Source organism: Grampus griseus (genome assembly GCF_964374135.1).
Source record: "Grampus griseus genome assembly, chromosome: 7".
NCBI lineage: Eukaryota > Metazoa > Chordata > Mammalia > Artiodactyla > Delphinidae > Grampus > Grampus griseus.
This window is the reverse complement of record NC_139001.1, coordinates 113,440,817-113,448,104: the sequence shown is the minus strand read 5'-3', so window position 1 is coordinate 113,448,104 and position 7,288 is coordinate 113,440,817. Positions and strand designations below refer to the sequence as shown.

The window sequence follows — 7,288 nt, the reverse complement described above, 5'->3', positions numbered from 1 at the left end:
GCAGGATACAAAATTAATGCACAGAAATCTCTGGCATTCCTGTACACTAATGATGAAAAATCTGAACATGAAATTAGGAAAACACTCCCATTTACCATTGCAGCAAAAAGAATAAAATATCTAGGAATAAACCTACCTAAGGAGACAAAAGACCTGTATGCAGAAAATTATAAGATACTGATGAAAGAAATTAAAGATGATACAAATAAATGGAGAGATGTACCATGTTCTTGGATTGGAAAAATCATCATTGTGAAAATGATTCTACTACCCAAAGCAATCTACAGATTCAGTGCAATCCTTATCAAACTACCACTGGCATTTTTCACAGAACTAGAACAAAAAATTTCACAATTTGTATGGAAACACAAAAGACCCCGAATAGCCAAAGCAATCTTGAGAAAGGAAACAGAGATGGAGGAATCAGGCTCCCTGACTTCAGACTATATTACAAAGCTAGAGTAATCAAGACAGTATGGTACTGGCACAAAATCAGAAATATAGATCAATGGAGCAGGATAGAAAGCCCAGAGATAAACCCATGCACATATGGTCACCTTATCTTTGATAAAGGAGACAAGAATATACAGTGGAGAAAAGACAGTCTCTTCAATAAATGGTGCTGGGGAAACTGGACATGTAAAAGTGTGAAATTAGAACACTCCCTAACACCATACACAAAAATAAACTCAAAATGGATTAAAGACCTAAATGTAAGGCCAGAAAGTATCAAACTCTTAGTGGAAAACATAGGCAGAACACTCTATGACATCAATCACAGCAAGATCCTTTTGACCCACCTCCTAGAGAAATGGAAATAAAAACAAATGGAACCTAATGAAACTGCAAAGCTTTTGCACAGCAAAGGAAACCATAAACAAGACCAAAAGACAACCCTCAGAATGGGAGAAAATATTTGCAAATGAAGCAACTGACAAAGGATTAATCTCCAAAATTTACAAGCAGCTCATGCAGCTCAATATCAAAAATCAAAAAACCCAATCCAAAAATGGGCAGAAGACTGAAATAGACAATTCTCCAAAGAAGATATACAGATTGCCAACAAATACATGAAAGAATGCTCAACATCATTAATCATTAGAGAAATGCAAATCAAAACTACAATGAGATATCATCTCACACCGGTCATAATGACCATTATCAAAAAATTATAAACAATAAATGCTGGAGAGGGTGTGGAGATAAGGGAACGCTCTTGCACTGTTGGTGGGAACAAATTGATACAGCCATGATGGAGAACAGTATGGAGGTTCCTTCAAAACCTAAAAATGGAACTACCATACGACCCAGCATAATTCAAAAAGGGTCATGTACCAAAATGTTCATTGCAGCTCTATTTACAATAGCCAGGACATGGAAGCAACCTAAGTGTCTATCGACAGAATAATGGATAAAGAAGATGTGGCACATATATACAATGGACTATTACTCAGTCATAAAAAGAAATGAAATTGAGTTATTTGTAGTGAGGTGGATGGACCTACAGTCTGTCATACAGAGTGAAGTAAGTCAGAAAGAGAAAAACAAATACCGTATGCTAACACATATATATGGAATCTAAGAGAAAAAATAAAAGTCATGAAGAACCTAGGGGCAAGACGGGAATAAAGACACAGAGTTACTAGAGAATGGACTTTAGGATAGGGGAGGGGGAAGGGTAAGCTGTGAGAAAGTGAGAGAGTCGGATGGATATATATACACTACCAACCGTACAATAGATAGCTAGTGGGAAGCAGCCGCATAGCACAGGGAGATCAGCTCGGTGCTTTTTGACCATCTAGAGGGGTGAGATAGGGAGGGCAGGAGGGAGGGAGATGCAAGAGGGAAGAGATATGGGAACATATGTATATGTATAACTGATTCACTTTGTTATTAAGCAGAAACTAACACACCATTGTAAAGCAATTATACTCCAATAAAGATGTTAAAAAAAAGAAAGAAAAATCTACAAACAATAAATGCTGGACAGAGTCAGGAGAAAAGGGAACCCTGTTGCACTGTTGGTGGGAATGTAAACTGATACAGCCACTATGGGGAACAGTATGGACGTTCCCTAAAAAACGAAAAATAGAACTACCTTATGACCCAGCAATCCCACTACTGGGCATATACCCTGAGAAAACCATAATTCAAAAAGAGTCATGTACTACAATGTTCACTGTACCTCTATTTACAATAACTAGGACATGGAAACAGCCTAAGTGTCCATCAAAAGATGAATGGATAAAGAGGATGTGACACATATATACAATGGAATATTACTCAGCCATAAAAAGAAACGAAATTGAGTTATTCGTAGTGAGGTGGATGGACATAGAGTCTGTCATACTGAGTGAAGTAAGTCAGAAAGAGAAAAACAAATACCGTATGCTAACACATATATATGGAATATAAAATAAATAAATAAATAAAAGGTCATGAAGAACCTAGGGGCAAGACGATAATAAAGACACAGACCTACTAGAGAATGGACTTGAGGAGGCAGGAAGGGGTAAGGGTAAGCTGGGACAAAGTGAGAGAGTGGCATGGACATATATACACCACAAAATGTAAAATAGATAGCTTGGGAAGCAGCCGCATAGCACAGGGAGGTCAGCTAGGTGGTTTGTGACCACCTAGAGGTGTGGGATAGGGAGGGTCGGAGGGAGGGAGACACAAGAGGGTAGAGATATGGGGACATATGTGTATGTATAACTGATTTACTTTGTTATAAAGCAGAAACTAAGACACCATTGTAAAGCAATTATACTCTAATAAAGATGTTAAAAATTAATTAATTAACTAATCATTTTTTTTTAAAAAACCACAATGAAATATTGCCTCACACCTGTTAGGATAGTTTATTAAAATAACAAAAGACAACAAGTGTTGTCAAAGATGAGGAGAAATTGGAATCCTTGAGCACTGTTTGTGGGATTTGTAAACTGATGCAGCCACAGTGGAAAACAGTATGGAGGTTCCTTAAAATTTTTTAAATAGAACCACTTTATTATCCAGCCATCTCACATCTGAGTGTTTATCCAAGAGAATTGATCTGGATCTCGAAGAGATGCTTGCACTCCTGTGTTGATTACAGTGGTATTCATAATAGCCAAGATAGGGAAGCAACCCAAGTGTCCACTGAAAGATGAATGGATAAAGAAAATGCAGTCCATACATACAAGGGAATGTTATTCTGCCTAAAAAAAGAAAGAAACCTTGTTATTTGCAACAGCATGGGTAAACCTGGAGGACATTATATCACTACTAAGTGAAATAAGCCAGACACAGAAAGACAAATACTGTATGATCTCACTTATATGTGGAATCTAAAAAAGCTGAACTTGTAGAAGCAGACAGTAGAGTGGGGTAGGGGAAATGGAAGATTCCAGTGAAGGGTATCGAGTCTCAGTTATGTAAGATGAATGGGTTCTGGAGATCTAATGTAAAGCATGGTGACCATAGGTTACAACAGTGTGCAATATACTTGAAATTTGCAGAGGGTAGACCCTAAGTGTTCTTACCACACACACACACACACACACACACACACAGTTACCTTGTGAGGGGATGGATGTGTTCATAAACCTGATTGTAGTGACTATTTCACAATGTGTATGTATATCACATCGACAATTTGCACACTTTAAGTATATACCAACGAAAAATGAAAAAGAAAACTGACCTATGTCACAAAAATCACTGTCTCCTTGGAGACCCATGTCTTCAGGCTTTACCCTCCTTCCCATGTTTGCATGTCCTTCTCCCTCTCTCGCTGTCCCTTCACGGGTGTGAGCATGCTCCAGCTCCTTGGGCTTTGCTTCGTCTCTGGCTACCACTCGCTCTCTTTCCTTCTCACCTCACATTCTCCACTTGGTGATTTACACTCACTGCTGGTCTGAATGTTTGCATCCCCCAGATTCATATGTTGAAACCTAATCCCCAATATCATGGTCTTAGGAGGTGGGGCCTGTGGGAGGTGATTAGGTCATGAGGGTGGAGCCCTCAAGAATGGGATTAGTGCCTTTATAAAGAGACCCCAGAGAGCTTCCTCACCCCTTCTACCATGTGAGGACACAGCAAGTCAGCAGTCTGCAATCTGGAAGTGGGCTCTCGCCAGATGCCAAATCTGTTGGCGGCTTGATTTTGGGCTTCCAGACTTCAGAACTGTGAGAAGTAAATTTCTGTTTATAAGTCAAAAAAAAAGTTATTGTTTTATTTCTAGCTATGCTTTTGCCCCAATGTTTAAGATGAAAAGAAAACTCTTTAGTAACACTATCACAAGGAATACTTATTGGGGGCAATTTTACTGACTGTCAGATTTGTCATCACATTCCTTGGTAAATACAAGGCCAATATAAGTCCCTCATAAGTCTTTTCACTGACTTTTCAGATGTTCCTATAATCTATAAGATGTTTCCCCATCAGCATATACCTCCATGTTTGTTTACCACATTCAATTAATCTACTCAATTCTGAAGTTTCTATGATGAGAAAATGATGTTGCAAAACCAAATGGTTCTTGATTTTTAAAACGACTTTGCAGGAAACATGCTGTAATCCAGACAATGTTGTGCTTTTATATCAGATGAGTTCTCTAATATAACCATCTAATGACTCACATACAAAATCAAATTTCTGCATTGAAAGATCCCCTTTCTAGTCTAAATGAAATCTTGGGTAAATGGTTCTGTTCTGGGGATTTGCTGTTTAAATCTCTGCTTCTGACTCTGTTATTGTTGTTGGCTATATTGATTGTGTTCTATATCATTTATACAATCAATCTCTTGTGGCTCTCAACTTATATTCAAAACTCCAACTAAAATAATAATGTCTAAATGACTTGAAACTATTGATCTATCTATAGTTCTATATAAAATAATGGGCATGCACAATGCACATATGGGATAAAATTGGCATAAGTCCTATTGGACAACCTAGAATTGACTTTCAGTCCTTGCCAAGCATTCTACTAGACTAACCCCCTAAAAGGAAAGAAAGAACTGGGGCTTTTAAGACCTGGCATCGAGGGACATGATGGATCCAGGTCAGGTAAACAACTACCCTGGCATTGGGGGACAAAATATTTGATCACCTAATGCTTTCTATTGAAAGATTAATGACAAAAAGGGGGAAGATGATGAAATAAAATTTATATTTTAAGGCAGGACAAGAAAAAATTAGAACATAAAATTCTCCCTCTGTGTTTCTTTGGGCCTCCTCCCTCCTTCCCTAATGTGCAGTGTGTGTCTGCCTTACACATTAACTAGAGTTCCTCAAAGATGGGAGTGCCTGTTCAACTGTAAAGATCATTTTTTTTCTTTTTTCTTCTGATGCTAGAAATGTTATTTCTTAAAGGAATAGTGTTCTGCTTTCTGCCCTTGGACGCCACCAAGTAAGCATCATTAAAGTCTCCCCCCTCTACTGTTGTCATGTCTAAGTCAGAGTCTCCCAAAGAGTCCCAACAGCTGTGGAAGCTCTTCATCAGAGATTTGAGCTTTGGAACAACCAATGAGAGTCTGAGGAGCCATTTTGAGCAAAGGGGAATGCTCATAGACTGTGTGGTAATGAGGGATCCAAACACCAAGCACTCCAGAGGCTTTGGGTTTGTCACATATGCCATTGTGAAAGAGATAGACGCAGCCATGAATGCAAGGCCACACAAGGTGGATGGAAGATGTGTGGAAGCAAAGAGGGCTGTCTCAAGAGAAGACTCTCAAAGACCTGGTGCACACTTAACAGTGAAAAAGATTTTTGCTTGTGGCATTAAAGAAGACACTGAAGAACATCACCTAAGAGATTATTTTGAACATTTGGGAAAATTTGAAGTGATTGAAATCATGACAGACCAAGGCAGTGGCAAAAAGAGAGGATTTGCTTTCGTAACTTTTGATGACCATGACTCTATAGACAAGATTGTCATTCAGAAATACCACACAGTGAATGGCCATGACTGTGAAGTAAGGAAAGTCCTTTCAAAGCTAGAGATGGCTAGTGCTTCATCCAGCCAAAGAGGTCAAAGTAGTTCTGGGAATTTTGGTGGTGGTCACTGAGGTGATTTTGGTGGGAATGACAACTTTGGTTGTGAAGGAGACTTCGGTGGTCAAGGTGGCTTTGGTGGCAGCTGTGATGGTGGTGGATATGGTGGCAGTGGGGATGGATATAATGGATTTGATAATGATGGTGGTTATAGAGGAGGTGGCCCTGGTTACTCTGGAGGAAACAGAGGCTATGGAAGTTGTGGACAGGGTTATGGAAACCAGGGCAGTGGCTATGGAAGGAGCAGAAGCTATGATAGCTATAACAACGGAGGAGGCAGAGGCGGCTTTGGTGGTGATAATGGAAACAATTTTGGAGGTGGCAGAAGCTACAATGATTTTGGCAATTACAACAATCAATCTTCAAATTTTGGACCCATGAAAGGAGGAAACTTTGGAGGCAGAGGTTCTGGCCCCTATGGTGGTGGAGGCCAATAGTTTGCCAAACCACAAAACCAAGGTGGCTATTGCAGTTCCAGCAGCAGCAGCAGCTATGGGAGTGGCAGAAGATTTTAATTACTGTCAGGAAACAAAGCTTAGTAGGAGAGGAGAGCCAGAGAAGTGACAGGAAGCCACAGGTTGCAGCAGATTTGTGAACTCAGCCAATCACAGTGGTGTCAGGGCCTAGCTGATACAAAGAAGACATGTTTTAGACAATATTCATGTGTATGGGTAAAAAAACCTCAAGGATTGTATTTGTGACTAATCGTATAACAGGTTATTTTAGTTTCTGTTCTGTGGAAAGTGTAAAGAATTCCAACAAAGGGTTTTAGTGTAGGTTTTTTTTTTTTTTTTTTGCATCCATGCTGTTGATTGCTAAATGTAATAGTCTGATCATGGTGCTGAATAAATGTCTTTTTTTTAAACGTGCTGTGTAAAGTTAGTCTACTCTGAAGCCATTTTGGTAAACTACTTCAAGAGTGTGAAGTTAGAATTCCTTCAGGGTGATGCCAGGTTCCATTCGAAGTTTATTTACAACGTACTTGGGTGGAGAAACCATTGTTTTCAAAAACCCTGGTGTAGTTGAACTGACAGTTACTGTGTTGTGACCTGGAGTTCACCATTAAAATGGTCACCCAAGCAAAGTCATGGCGTTTTTAGGTTATTAATATGATTGTTGGGACTCCTATGCAATATATCTAAATTGAATTATGGTACCAGATAAACTTATAGATGGGAATGAAGCTTGTGTATCATCCATTATCATGTGAAATCAAAAAATGATTTAATACCCTCTTTAAAAAAAAAAA

The 7,288-nt window shown here is 39.0% G+C and overlaps 1 pseudogene across 1 annotated transcript; it reads left to right on the top strand.

The window, feature by feature from the left end:
• The first annotated feature begins 5,432 nt into the window (after window positions 1-5,432).
• Window positions 5,433-6,554, top strand: LOC309825056 (heterogeneous nuclear ribonucleoprotein A1-like; annotated as a pseudogene). Its single transcript has one exon. The product of its transcript is annotated as a heterogeneous nuclear ribonucleoprotein A1-like (transcript).
• The last annotated feature ends 734 nt before the right edge of the window (window positions 6,555-7,288 follow it).